The sequence below is a fragment of the Hemiscyllium ocellatum genome, chromosome 2 (genome assembly GCF_020745735.1).
Source record: "Hemiscyllium ocellatum isolate sHemOce1 chromosome 2, sHemOce1.pat.X.cur, whole genome shotgun sequence".
Classification (NCBI taxonomy): domain Eukaryota; kingdom Metazoa; phylum Chordata; class Chondrichthyes; order Orectolobiformes; family Hemiscylliidae; genus Hemiscyllium; species Hemiscyllium ocellatum.
Genome location: NC_083402.1, coordinates 11,270,753 through 11,285,496, shown reverse-complemented (window position 1 = coordinate 11,285,496; position 14,744 = coordinate 11,270,753).

Genomic DNA, 14,744 nt, shown 5'->3' with positions numbered 1-14,744 from the left:
ACAACACTTTATAATGATCCTCATGGCAACCAAGACTCTACAAAAGAGACTTAAATTCCCAATGATTAGTTTAAAATAACTTTACAGAAGCTAGTATCCTGTCACCAAGTCACCCATTACTTACAAGTGCACAATACAATGTGGCCATCTACCTCAGAGCCAGTCCCTGAAGTGAAGGAATCCTCTGTTTAGATCTGTCAGCCAGGGCTCCCTTATTAGCCCAGCTTAACAACTCCAATCAAGGATCTCATTGTTAGTAAGATCCACCTAGTTTCAATCACTACAAAACCTTTTTGTCCTTTTTGGTTGTAATGGTTGCAGCTGTCCTGTCTCTCTCTGTATTCTGTGTGAAATATGACACCTGGGTTCAGTAGGTCTTAACCTGGGATCCTGTCCCAATGTTGATGATCACCAGCACTGTTACAGGAGATCAAATGGCCCTTATCATAAAAACATTGGAACAGAAGTAGGCCATTTGACCTGTTAAATCTTTTTTACCCATCCATAACCCTATATGCCTCTGGTAATCAGAAATTTTCAATCTCTACTTTAAGCGTATTCAAAGATTGAGCCTCTGTGGTAGAGAATTCCAAAGGTTCCCAACCATCGAAGTAAAATAATTTCACCTTAGCTCAGATCTCAGTGGTATCTCCCTTATGTTTAAACATTGTCCCTGGTTTTAGACTCCCAACCCATGAGTAATATCTTACTGCATTTACTCCGTCCATCTCTTTTAAGTACTTCGTAGGTTTCAGTGAGATCATCATCTCAATGTTCAAACCTTTCCAGAATACAGGATCTGTTTGTCCTAACTCTCTTTATTGGACAATCCTGCCATCCTGGGAACCTTCATTGCACTCCCTTGATGGCAATATTATCTTTCCTGAGATAAGCAGACCAAAACTGTGCTAAGTGTGATTTCACAAAACTCTTCTACAACTGAAGCTAGACTTCACTACTCCTGAATGATGAATGATTTTATTGTCACGTGTATTTGGGAATATACAGTGAAAACTGTTTCGTCATCACCATCCGGTGCCATTTTGGATTATAAAAGAAATTAAGATAGAGTTTCACCTTCTGTGTAATTGACAGAACAATGTAATGGCAGAAAAATAAGAAATAATGTTTAATTTTACTCCCTTCTTGTCAAGCACGGCTCCAGGGTTTCTTAAGGTCCCCATTGTTTCTGTAAGATGTTGCAGTCTCAGGACCACAGTCAGTCTCTGTTCTGAGTCCAGCCGATGCCCCAGCAGTCCTCCCCTTGCTCCATTGATGCTACCTCACTGACATTGATAGTCCCACCACACAGCCAAAGCTTCAGCTGCTGTCGCGCCAACATCGCTAGGAGTTCCCACTCTGGGCCTACAACCATAAGCCACAGCTATTGTCATTGCCTCATCACCTTCACTATGAGCCCCACTCCAGCCTCTTCCCTTATAACACCTCCTCTGCTGCCGACAAGAAGAAGATGAAGAAACAGAAAAAGAAAGAAGATGAAAAGGAAAGAGAAAGAGGGATGTGTCAACCTGGAGTTGATGGGCTCAGGAGCCCAACCTTACTAGCACCGCCATCTTGAAAATCTCCTGTATACCTGCAAGAAAGGCTAACATTCCATTAGTCTGCCTAATAACTTGCTGCATCTGCATCTTAGCCTTCAGTGATTCATTGACAAGGACTCCTAGGTCCCTTTGGACGTCCACACTTTCCACACTCTCACCAATTGAGAAATACTCTGCACATCTGTTCTTCCTACCAAAGAGGTAATCTGACATTATATTCCATCAGCCATGTTCTTGCCCATTGACTAAGTCCCTTCAATCTCCTTGAAACGGTTTTCCAGCTTCCACTGAACTTTCCCACTTAGCTTTGAATTGTTCGCAAATGCAGAAATATTCCAATTGGTCCCCACTTCCAAATCATTAATCCAGATTTTGAACAGTTGGGGGCCAATCACTGATCCTTGTGGTACCCTGCTGGTCACAGCCTGCCATTGTGAGACTGACCCACTTATTTCTTCATATCTGTTTTCTGTCTGTTAGCCAATCTTTAACTCATGTTAACTCATAACTGATAACACATTGTTTCCTATCCAGTTTGAATAATTTTTTTCTAAAGGTATTTTGTGAATCCTATATCAAAAACCTCTGAAAATCTAAGTATGCTATGTCTATTGCTGTCCTTTCTGAATCCTGTTAGGCATATCTTCAAAAAACCCCAACAAGTTTATCAAACACTATCTCCTATCCACAAATCCATGCTAAGTCTGCCCAATCAGATTATTGTCGAGAGTGTGTTGCTGAAAAAGCACAGCAGGTCAGACAGCATCCAAGGAGCAGGAGAGTCGACGTTTTGGACAAAAGCTCTTCATCAAGGCTTATTTCTTGATGAAGGGCTTATACCCAAAACATCAATCCTTCTGCTCCTCGGATGCTGCCTGACCTACTGTGCTTTTCCAGCAGCATACCCTCGATTCTGATCTTCAGCATCTGCAGTCCTCACTTTCTCCCAATCACATTATTATCAATCAGCTTATTTATCCTATCCCTATAATAGATTCTAGGTCTGAAACTCCCCCTGTTTTCCCTCAAGTACCCTTTTGAAATAATGGTGTGCCATTTGTTACGTTCCAACCTGTAGGAAGCATTTCAGAGTCTGTAGAATTTTGGCAGATGATCAACTTCCAATGATGCATGACCATCTCTGACTATCTCCTTCAACAATCTGCAAAGTGGTCCATCAGGTCCTTGAGATTTATCAAATTTCAGCCCAATTAATTTAACATTACAATCTTCTTACTAATACTAAATTCTTTCAGCTCCTCGTAGCCATTTGGATCACTAATTCTGGGAGACTTTTTTGTATTTTCCTCAGTGAAAACAGACACAAAAAAATGACTTAACTTCTCTGCCATTTTTCTATTCACCATGTGCTTGTGTTGGAGGCCATACAGAGAAATCTCATTCAGCTGGTCTTAGGGTGAAGGTGGTGTTCTATGAGGAAAGATTGAATAGATTTTGCCTGTACTCGGTTTTTTTGTGCTTCGAACCATTAAATTAAGCCACATGGTGTCTTGATTTAAAAAGTTTAAGGATTGGTGATGATTGCTGCAGGGAAGGCTTAATGGTCTGTATGGCCTAATCTTCCTCCTATTACTCAACATCTAACAACACAAACAGTACATGATTGATACTGGATCAGGCTAGATTTAGTATTCAGATCTCTGGAGTGCGATTTTATTCACACAGTCTTCTGACTCAGAGGCAAGATTGCTGCAACTGATAACTGTTTAGGCACATAATTGGGGCGGCACGGTGGCACAGTGGTTAGCACTGCTGCCTCACAGCACCAGAGACCCGGGTTCAATTCCCGCCTCAGGCGACTGACTGTGTGGAGTTTGCACATTCTCCCCGTGTCTGCGTGGGTTTCCTCCGGGTGCTCCGGTTTCCCCCCACAGTCCAAAAATGTGCAGGTTCGGTGAATTGGCCTGTAGTGTTAGATGCAGGGGTAAATGTAGGGGAATGGGTCTGGATGGGTGCGCTTCGGCGGGTCGATGTGGACTTGTTGGGCTGAAGGGCCTGTTTCCACATTGTAAGTAATCTAATCTAATCTATAATTCTTTGAAGTTTGCATCACTTACAGATTATTAAGACCTTTGAGTGTAGGAATTGGGGCATCATGTTGAGGTTGTACAGGACTTTGGTGAGGCCTCGTCTGGAGTAATGTGTCCAGTTCTGGTCGCCCTGTTACAGGAAGGATATTAATAAACTTATTTGGAAGCGTTGGTGTTGGACTGGGGTGGACAAAGTTAAAAATCACACAACACCAGGTTATAGTCCAAGAGGTTTATTTGGAAGCACCAGCTTTCAAGGTGCTGCCTCTTCATCAAGTGGTGGTGAAGCAGGACCATTAGACACAGAATTTACAGCAAAAGATTATAGTGATACAATGATACATTGAACAAAACTAGATTGTTAAGTCTTTCATCTTTTAGAATTGATTCGCTGGCTTTGGTTGTTTAATATGTAAATCCCAGAACTTCTTTTAAGTCACGTTCTCAAGATAATTTAAGTTTTTTGTTTTCAAACAAAAGGTGACAGCTCAGCTCAGACAATGCCTTAAAGGTGTGAGTCAGACCAATCTTGAGTCAGACCGATTCCATTTCCAAAGTGAAATTTATAAATATTATATGGATTGACTGCCTGCATTGACTGCTTGCAGGTTCTGCATTTTTTTAGCAAAATAGAACGTATCAGCAATTTTAATTCTGCAAATACAAATTCACCCCATAAAATTATATGTGTGCACATGCAGGAGAGAGAGAGAGAGAGAGAGACAGAGTGAATGTATACATGTGAGTGTGCGCGTGTGGGTGTGTCTGCACATGAATGAGTGTGTGCAAGCTTGGTAAAGTGTGTGTGTGTGAGTGTGATGGAGCATAATCCTGTGAGAGGGTGCATGCATGGGTATGAGTGCGGGAGGTTTATGTGTGCACACATGAGAGAGAGCTTGTGTATGACAGAGAGTCTGCATGAGTGTGTGAGTATGTTGGAGTGTGTGCGTTTGTGTGTGTGACAGTGTATCATGCAGTGTGGTCACCTGGAAATTAGGTTAGATCCCCTACAGTGTGGAAACAGGCCCTTTGGCCCAACAAGTCCACACCAACCCTCTGAAGAATAACCCATCCAGAACCATTTCCCTCTGACTAATGCACCTGACACTACGGGCAATTTAGCATGGCCAATTCACCTGACCTGCACATTTTTGGACTGTGTGAGGAAACTGGAGCACCCAGAGGAAACCCACACAGACACAGGGAGAATGTGCAAATGCCACACAGACAATTGCCCGAAGCTGGAATTGAACCCAGGTCCCTGGTGCTGTGAGGCAGCTGTGCTAACACTGAGCCATCATGTAGTGTGACATGAACCCAAGATCCCAGTTGAGGCCATCCCCATGTTTACCGAACTTGGCAACCAGCCTCTGCTCAGCCACTCTGCATCGTTGCCTGTCCCAAAATCCTCCTTGGAGGATTGTCACCCAAAGGTCCAACACTAAATGTCTCTCACCACTGAAGTGTTCCCCGACTGGGAGGGAACATCCCTGTCTGGTGATTGTTGTGCGGTGTCCATTCATCCGTTGTCGTAGCATCTACTTGGTCTCACCAATGTGCCATGCCTCGGGGCATCCTTGCCTGCAGCGTATGAGATAGACAACGTAAGCCACATGTATAAGTTTATGGGGTGAATTTGTATTTGCAGAATTAAATTTGCTGATGCATTCTATTTTGCTCAAAAAATGCAGAATCTGCAAGCAATCAATGCAGGCAGTCAATCCATATAATATTTATAAATTCCATTTTGGAAATAGAACCAGTTTAACTCAAGATTGGTCTAACTCACACCTTTAAGGCATTGTCTGAGCTGAGATGTTTGAAAACCTTAAATTATCTTGAGAATGTGACTTAAAAGAAGTTCTGGGATTTACATATTAAACAACCAAAGCCAGCAAATCAATTCTAAAAGATGAAAGACTTAACAATCTAGTTTTGTTCAATGTATCATTGTATCACTGTAATCTTTTGCTGTAAATTCTGTGTCTTAATGTCCTGCTTGACCACCGCGTGATGAAGAACCAACGCTTCAAAAGCTAGTGCTTCCAAACAAAACCATTGGACTATAACCTGGCGTTGTGTCATTAATAAACTGAAAAGGGTTCAGAAGAGATTTACCAGGATGTTGATGTGATTGGAGGGTTTGAACAATAAGGAGAGGCTGGATAGGCTGGGATTTTATTTTAGCTGAAAATGTGTTGCTGGTTAAAGCACAGCAGGTTAGGCAGCATCCAAGGAATAGGAAATTCGACGTTTCGGGCATAAGCCCTTCATCAGGAATGAGGAGAGTGTGCCAAGCAGGCTAAGATAAAAGGTAGGGAGAAGGGACTTGAGGGAGGGGCGATGGAGATGTGATAGGTGGAAGGAGGTCAAGGTGAGGGTGATAGGCCAGAGTGGGGTGGGGGCGGAGAGGTCAGAGGAGATGACCTGGGGGGTGCAGTGAGAGAGAGACTCACTGAAATCCTTGTAGAGGGAGGAAGAGAGCTTCTTCAAGGAAGGCATCCTTGCAAGAGGATTCGCAGTAGGTTAAAATCTTCGGTTAAAAAATGAGGTCTGCAGATGCTGGAGATGAAATCCTGGGATTTTATTTTACTAGAGTGCAGGAGGTTTAGGGGTATAACCTTACAGAAGTTTATAAAATGATGTAGGGTATAGATAAGATGAAAAGTAGGTGTATTTTCCCTCGGGTGGGGGATTTCAAGATTCGGGGCATATTTTTAAGGTGAGAGGAGAAAGATTTAAAAAAGACATGAGGGCAATTATTTTACACAGAGAATGGTTTGTGTGTGGAATAAATTTGCAGAGGATTGATGGATGCAGATGCAGTTACAATGTTTCAAAGACTTTTGGATAACTACATGAATAATAGATGTTTGGAGGGATACAGGCCAAACACAGGCAGCTGGGACTAGTTTAGTTTGGAATCATGGTTAGCATGAACTGGTTGGACTGAAGGTCAGCACATAAAGAACAGGCAGCTGAGTGGGTCTGCCAGTGGGACTGTACTGGCTGGAGTGATAAAGTCAGGGAGAAATGTAGCACCACAAGGCATTAGATACTGATTCAAGGGTATCCTTCAAACACAACCTTGGAGGGGAACAATTTTGCTGGAAACTGAGCAAAGTATCAAGAATGAGGGCAAGCTGGATACCTCATCAAAAGGACCAAAACAGATTAGATGGAACGAATGGGCCACATTTTGTGCTGGATCATCCTATGGTTCTACGATCATGCCGTTTGTTCAATGGTTATTATTTTAACTGAGTTCAGTTTCTACTTTTTAAGTCTGTTCCTGAGATCTTCCTTCTCCTCCTTGCATTCTCTTGGCTTTCCCTACCGCCTCCTCCCCATTGTGTCACTGGCTGAGAGGGTTAATCTTGCTAATGTCCATCTTAACTGGTCAGCACCTTGCTGGTCCCACTCTGTGGGAATTCCTGAACCTCAGTTGGTAACTTCCAACAATGGTAAAACAATGGTTTCTAACTGAACCTGAGGAAAGCCAAGGGGGAGAAAAAAATCTGATAAATAAAACTGACACTCAACTCTAGCCTACAACCTCCTTTGTCCTATTGAAAGCTTTCTCTCTTTTATATTACTGATATTTCTGAGGTTAGTGCTGCTTTAGCATTTCGATTCTTATCTTATGACCTCTCTCACCCCTCAATGCTGGTAGTACAATCCTCCGAGCCCTCCAGTGTATCAGGTCTGATACTACAATCTCCCCTTCCATATACAAAGCTACAGGTAGAGTAATGAAGGGGAGGTAGCAACAGGACGGGTTAATAAGTAAATTACTGGTTTGGATGGAGGTTGAACAGGTACTGATTGAATTGAAGGGCTTGTTTTCAGATTTCCAATTAGGCCGTAAGACATATGAGCAGAAGTTAGGCCAATCAGCCCATCTCCTCTGCCATTCAATCATGGCTAATAAGCTTCCCAAACCCATTCTCCTGCTGTCTCCCCATAGCCCCTAATCACCCCGACAACCAAGAACCTATCTATCTTCGTTTTAAATATAGAGTAAAAAATGAGGTCTGCAGATGCTGGAGATCACAGCTGCAAATGTGTTGCTGGTCAAAGCACAGCAGGCCAGGCAGCATCTCAGGAATAGAGAATTCGACGTTTCGAGCATAAGCCCTTCATCAGGAATATGATGATTCCTGATGAAGGGCTTATGCTCGAAACGTCGAATTCTCTATTCCTGAGATGCTGCCTGGCCTGCTGTGCTTTGACCAGCAACACATTCGCAGCTCGTTTTAAATATATTCAATGACCTGGCATCCACAGCCTTTTGTGGCAGTGATTTAATAGTTTTCCAGTTGTTGTCCAATCAGAGAAGCTCTTGTGAAAGGCAAGTTCTAGTCTTACGTTTTTTTAAATAATATGTTGTTGTAAAGGAAGAGACAGAGATGGAGAGGTTGGGCAAGACACCTTTTAGAGTTTAGGGCATAGATCAACAAAGGCACAGTGACCAATGGATAAAGAACTGAGAGAAGCACAAGAGTTTAAATTGGAGAACTCAGAAGGTGATTTGAGTGCAGGTATAAAGATGTCTTACTGCTGTTGTATAGCGCTGAAAATGTGTTGCTGGAAAAGCGCAGCAGGTCAGGCAGCATCCAAGGAACAGGAGATTCGACGTTTCGGGCATAAGCCCTTCTTATAGCGCCTTGGTGACACTGTCGTATTGTGTGCAGTTTAGATGTCTTTATCAAGGGTGGGAGATACTTGCAATAGAGAGTATGCACAGAGGCTCTCCAGATTATTCCCTGTGATGGTGGGGTTGTTTTAAGACATTGAGGCGTCTGTGTCTGAATCCTCTAGAGTTTTGAAGAATGCATTGTGACAACACTAAAACACAATGTTCGATGTATATAAGATACTTAGCCTAGCTGATCAGTAGGGACCATACTCTCAGGATAAGGGGCAGGCCATTTAGTTCTGTGGAGAGGAGAATGTTTTTATACAAAAGTTGGTGAAGATTTGGAATTCCCAACCCAGAGGGCTATGGAAACTCAATCATTAAGTTGGTTCAAGATGGAGTAGCAAATTATTGCCGATGCGGGAATCTGTACTGAAAATAACAAATGCTGGAGATTACAGTGGATTAGACGGCATCCACAGAGAGAGAGCAAGCTAACATTTCGAGTCTAAATAACTCTTCACTTTAGCTCTGATGAAGAGTCATCATGAATGCTGTCTGATCCACTGTTAACACTAGCATTTATTATTTTCAGTGGTTCAAGATGGTGATTGGTGGATTTCTGGTGATTCATGACATTAATGGACATGGATATAGTGCAGCAAATTGATGTTGAGAAGATGATCAGCGCTTATCTAATGTAATGCTGAAATGGACTTATTGGGGCTAAACAGCCTATTCCTGTTTCGGTGTTTGTATAGAACTATAGGAGGTTATTGGAATAGAGATGAGTGAGGCAATTATTGGATTTGAAATAATCAAGAATGAGAATTTTAAACCCAAGCATGACTGGACCTTGAAGCAAAGGAGATCAGCAAGTCCACAGGTGAAAATGACAGAATGTAGTTTGAGTTGGTTGAGATGGTGTCAAAATGATAAAGTCACTGGTCTAGTAATCTTAAGGCCCAGGTTAATACCCTAGGGTCATGTTCAAACCCCACCATGGCAACTGGTGAAATTTAAAGAATGAGTTTGAAAACTCATCTCATCCCAGAAAACCATCATTGCCCTATGCCCTTTAGCGAAACAAATAGTCATACAGCATCAAAACAGGCCCACCTTGCCCAGGCTGACTAAATTTCCTAAACTGAACTAATCCCATTTGCCTATGTTTGGACTATATCTCTCTAAATCTTTCCTATCCATGTACCTATCCAAATATCATAATTGTACCTGCCTCTACCACTTCCTCTAGCCTTCCTTTCCATACATGCATCACCATCTGCATGAAAAGGTTGCCCCTTGTGTCACTTTTAAGTCTTTCCCCTCTCACCTTAAAAGCCTATGCCCTCTAGTTTTGTACACCTCAACCACAGGGAAACGAGCTTGGCTATTCACCCTATCCATGCCCCTCATGAATTTATAAATTTCTATGATGATACCCCTCAGCCTCTGACACTCCAGGGAAAGAAGTCCAACTCTGCCATCCTTACCTGGATTGCCTACATGTGACTTTAAAACAATGCAGTTGACTCTTAACTGCCCTCTGAAATGGCTGAGTAAGTCATTCAGTTCAAGGCCAAGAAATGAAGGTTGTGCCAGTGACGACTACATCCCATGAAAGAACAAAGGCAGCCTTGAGTTCTTCATCTCTACGACCACTCTAAGTGAAGGCATAGATTGGAGATGATCGTCTTCAGGCTCTCCAGTCTCACTGAGGGAACATTTAATGCAGTCAGTTACGTGCTGATAGGAACAGTTCACTGCTCAGTTCTGTCAAGTACGTCTACCTCAGAGCATTGTTGGTTACACTACTGTTCAATGTAGAGTTAGAGAGTCAAAGAGATGTACAGCATGAAAACAGACCCTTCGGTCTAACCCGTCCATGCTGACCAGATATCCCAACCCAATCTAGTCCCACCTGCCAGCACCTGGCCCATATTCCTGCAAACCCTTCCTATTCATATACCCATCCAAATGCCTTTTAAATGTTGCAATTGTATCAGCCTCCACCACTTCCTCTGACAGCTCATTTCATACACATACCAGACTCTGTGTGAAAACTTTGCCCCTTAGGTCTCTTTTATATCTTTCCCCTCTCACCCTAAACCTATGCCTTCTTGTTCTGGACTCCCCGACCCCAGGGAAAAAAACTTTATCTATTTATCCTATCCATGCCCCTCATAATTTTGTAAACATCTAGAAGGTCACCCATCAGCCTCCGACGCTCCAGGGAAAACAGCCCCAGCCTGTTCAGCCTCTCCCTCTAGCTCAAATCCTCCAACCCTGGCGACATCCTTGTAAATCTTTTCTGAACTCTTTCAAGTTTCACAACATCTTTTCGATAGGAAGGAGACCAGAATTGCACGCAATATTCCAACAGTGGCCTAACCAATGTTCTGTACAACCGCAACATGACCTCCCAACTCCTGAACTCAATACTCTGACCAATAAAGGAAAGCATGCTAAACACCTTCTTCACTATCCTATCCACCAGCGACTCCACTTTCAAGGAGCTATGAATCTGCACTTCAAGGTCTCTTTGTTCAGAAATAGTCTCCAGGATCTTACCATTAAGTGTATAAGTCCTGCTAAGATTTGCTTTCCCTAAAATGCAGCACCTCGCATTTATCGGAATTAAACTCCATCTCCGGGGGATCCAAGATGGCGGTGACCCAGCAAGACTGAGTCCACAGTGCTCTACCCAAAACTTGGGAAAAGTGGGCTATCCACCCCCACCACACTCACTAAACCATTTATAATAGTTGTTAACCTTAAATAGTTACCTATTAGTACATTTAAATAGTCTAATACTAGCTGGAAAATGAGTAAAGGGAAGGGAACAGGCGGCTCTAAGAAAGCAGGGACCCCTCCCCCACCCTCTCCCTCTTCAGCTGCAACAAAGGTGTCTTCAGCTACTTCAGGAGATTTACCAATGAAGATGAGCTTTGAAGAGATGTTTGCCAGGTGGGAGGCGAAGATTGATGCTTTTATCGATGAGTCTCGGCAGAGCAGAGAAGCACTATCAGCCGAGCTGCAGAAGCAGGGCAGAGACATTCAGGAATTGGAGTGCCGAGTCAGAGAGGTGGAGTCGAAGGCCGCAGCCTCAGAGACTGCGATAAAATCGACAGCCAACCACATCCGTTTTCTCGAGAATCGAGTCCAGAACCTAGAAAACCACATTGATGACCTCGAAAATCGATGTCGTAGAAAAAATATTCGGTTGTTGGGCCTTCCCGAGCAGGAAGAGGGAGGCCAGCTGACAGCATTCTTAGAGCATTGGCTGCCACAACTTTTAAATCTGCATAATGGATCAGGCCAGGTAAGGGTGGAATGGGCTTACCGGGTCACAGTACGTGGGCCCGGCTCAACCCAGCGCCCACGCCCGGTCCTGTTCCAGCTGCAGAGCTATAGGGAGAGGCAGATGCTCCTGGAAGCCTCAAGAAATCTGGGAAAAGATCCCCAAGCTATGACCCACAAAGGATCCAGGATCATGCTGTTCCAGGACTTCTCCCCAGCTTTGGTCCGAAAGAGGAAGGCATTCGATGAGGCGAAGAAGCGTTTAAAGGACTTAAATATCCAGTACTCCTTACGATATCCAGCGACGCTACGCCTTAGCCACGAAGGATCCATATATAACTTCGGATCACCGGAGAAGGCTAAGGAATTCTTGGACTCTCTTAAATAAGCTGTAAGAGATTGTGGACGCTGGTCTGCCTTTCCCATTATTTTGGTTTACATCCCTTCATCTTTTCTTATCTTTCCCCCTATGTGTGTATGTATATATATATATATGTTGGGGCGTTTGGTTAATGTTGATGGGGGGAGGTGGTTACCTTATTCTATTTTACTTCTGTTTTTAGGAGCAGGGTTGTTTTTCTTTCCCCTGTTATTTTGTGGTATTATATTTAAGTATTACGTGTTGAGATTGTAATCTTATAGTTATATATGGTATTAATATTCCCAAATATATTTAGATGTGGGTGTGGGTGGGGGTGGGGTGTTCACTGTTAACTCTAGCTTTATATTATATTTGAATTCTCCTCATTTTATTGAGGAACACCTGGGTCAAGGGTGGGGCACTGGTTGGAAGAGGGTAAGATGGACTGTGGGAGAGGAAGTGACGCTCCCTGGGAACAAGGGAGAAAATCTCCAATTCGGAATGTTTTATATTTTTTATATTTAGAAAGAGTTTTTTGTTATATTGTTTTGAGTGTATCAGAGAATCTTTACTTTTGTAAATCTTGTATGCTCCATGCTCGGGATGTTCTAGATAGGGTTTCCCCTCCCGAGGGGTCTCGGATCTGTCCAGATGATTATGGCTGAACAGTCGGTTAAGTGGTGCACCTGGAATGTCAGGGGGAGTAATTCGCCAGTTAAAAGGAAGAAAATATTATCAAATCTTAAGAAGGAGAGAGTGGATATAGCTCTCCTACAGGAGACACACCTGTCGGATAAAGAACACTTAAAATTACGACAGGGCGGATTTGATCAGGCCTTTTTTTCCTCTTTTAATTCAAAAAGCAGGGGAGTCGTTATCCTTGTCCGGAAGAACTTCCCTTTGAAAATTCTAAATCAGATAAAAGACGAATCTGGACGATATATTTTGATTAAAGCCCTCATAAATGGAGAGGAATATGGGATCTTAAATGTATACTGCCCCCCGGCACACCCCTTTAAATTCATAACGGAAGCTTTTTCAAAACTGATGGCCTTTGGTGCCCGTCATACAATTATAGGGGGAGACTTTAATTGTATTATGGATCCGGAAATAGACAGGATTCCCAAGAGTGCCGCTGGAGTATCTCCCAGATCTAGACAACTGGCGGACCTGAATAAAGAATTAGGATTGGTAGATGTATGGAGATGTCTCCATCCACAGGGTAGAGATTTTTCTTTCTACTCTAATCCACATAAATGTCACACAAGAATTGATATGTTTTTTGCCCCATCGATTTTTCTAAGCTCCATAGCAACCTGTAAAATAGGTACTATAGCAATCTCTGACCATGCCGCTGTATACATGGAAACTAAGGTAAAGAACAATGGGACATCTGCTCGGCATTGGCGTATGGACCCCTTCCTGAAAAAAGATAGCAAATTTTTAAAGTACTTCTCCCAAGAACTTAAAACATTTTTAGAAATTAATACTGGTACGGCTAGCAATCCGTCAATGATGTGGGAGACCATCAAAGCTTATGCACGAGGTTTGATCATCTCCTATTCAGCGACCCAGAGGAAAATGAAGGGAGAGCAACAGCGTCTGCTCGAAGCTCGCCTAAAAGCAGCCGAAACAGCATACGCTGATAGACCTTCTATCACAAAATTGCAGAGGATTACAGCTCTTAGGACAGCTTTAAACACCGCGCTTACTCAAACGGCTAAAAGGGAAATATTATTTGCGAAACAAAGATTATATGAATATGGCGAAAAACCGGGTAGATACTTAGCATTTCTTGCAAAGAAAAAGAAAGCCCCTCAAACTATTCCGACCATCAAGGAAAGTACAGGTACCCTGACTCATGATCATAAAAAGATCAATGTGACCTTTAAAGAATTTTATTCTGAACTATATAGATCGCAGGATTGTGAAGATAGGATTAGGAGGATGCAGTCATTTTTTAAAAATTTGACCTTCCCGGGCCTGACTCTGGAACAGGTGTCGGCCCTAAATACCCCTTTAACAGTCCAAGAAATACTTGAGGCAATTAGGCAACTTCAGAGCGGAAAAGCACCGGGCCCGGATGGTTTTCAAGCTGAATTCTATAAAGAATTTACAGGAATATTGGTTGACCCACTTATGGATATGTATAATTTTGCGCATAGTCAGGTCTGTCTCCCGCCCACGCTGAAAGAAGCAAATATTTCTCTTATCCTCAAAAAAGGAAAAGACCCAGAAGATTGTGCATCTTACAGACCAATATCCTTACTAAATGTAGACTTTAAAATTCTCTCAAAAATGTTAGCACTAAGACTAGAAAGGGTACTGCCATATATTATAAAGGAGGACCAGACGGGATTTATTAAGGGCCGCAGATCATCCAATAATATCAGAAGGGTCTTGAATATGATCCAAGCCTGTCATCAGGGAAAGATACCAGGAGTAGTAATTTCATTGGATGCGGAAAAGGCATTTGATAGGGTTGAATGGTCATATTTATTTTACACATTGGAAAGGTTTGGCATTGGACAGGTGTTTACCAAATGGGTTTCAACATTGTATAATGACCCCAAAGCAGCTGTTATTACTAACGGGTTAAGATCGGATGGCTTCAATGTGGGTAGGGGCTGCCGTCAAGGATGTCCTCTCTCACCATTGTTGTTTACACTGATAATCGAACCATTAGCAGAAGCCATCTGGACTGATCCTAATATAATGGCCCCGAGGATTGGTACAGGTAAACACAAAATTACCCTCTATGCAGATGACGTTCTCTTATTCCTCAGTAATCCTTTAATGTCAGTGCCTCGTCTAATTCAAGTTATTAATAC